Source organism: Corvus brachyrhynchos, unplaced genomic scaffold (genome assembly GCF_000691975.1).
Source record: "Corvus brachyrhynchos isolate BGI_N302 unplaced genomic scaffold, ASM69197v1 scaffold220, whole genome shotgun sequence".
Taxonomy (NCBI): domain Eukaryota; kingdom Metazoa; phylum Chordata; class Aves; order Passeriformes; family Corvidae; genus Corvus; species Corvus brachyrhynchos.
In genome coordinates this window covers 6,620,682-6,621,192 of record NW_008236209.1, presented here as the reverse complement: position 1 = coordinate 6,621,192, position 511 = coordinate 6,620,682, and positions in this window count along the sequence as shown.

The following is a 511-nucleotide window of genomic DNA, read 5'->3' as shown; positions in this document are numbered from 1 at the left end:
GCTGCTTCACTGAGTAGTCAGAGATACTTGGAGGGGGAAAAGCAAAGTGAAAGGCAGCCGTTGCTTTTTCGTTTCTGCCAAGCTCTGAAAACTCTTGGGAAACAGAAACCTGATGGATTAAGGACTGTGTGGAGAACCAGTAAAGCGGATTTCCAAGGATAAGTTGCAGATTGAAGAAGAACAGTGCCCGACAGGAAATATTCACTAAGATTTCTTTCTTGGTGCAGAGAGAGTGTTTGGGGATCTCTGATATTTCAGCCTCTAAATTAGCTTCTCTGTGGGGCACATACGGGACTTAAGAAGGAAAGCTGATGGGGAGCCCCTGAAGCAAAGGTGACGTGTGCCCAGCACAGGCAGAAGGACCCATTTATCAACTCTTTTCTCTAGTTTGTATCCGTGCGGCAGATTTTTAAAATGCAACTGTGTGTGTTCCCTCCTGCAACCACTGGCTCTAGCAGCTGAGCTGGCAGAAGGCACTGGCTAAAGTGTGGGGGGGCCGGGGGGGTGGACG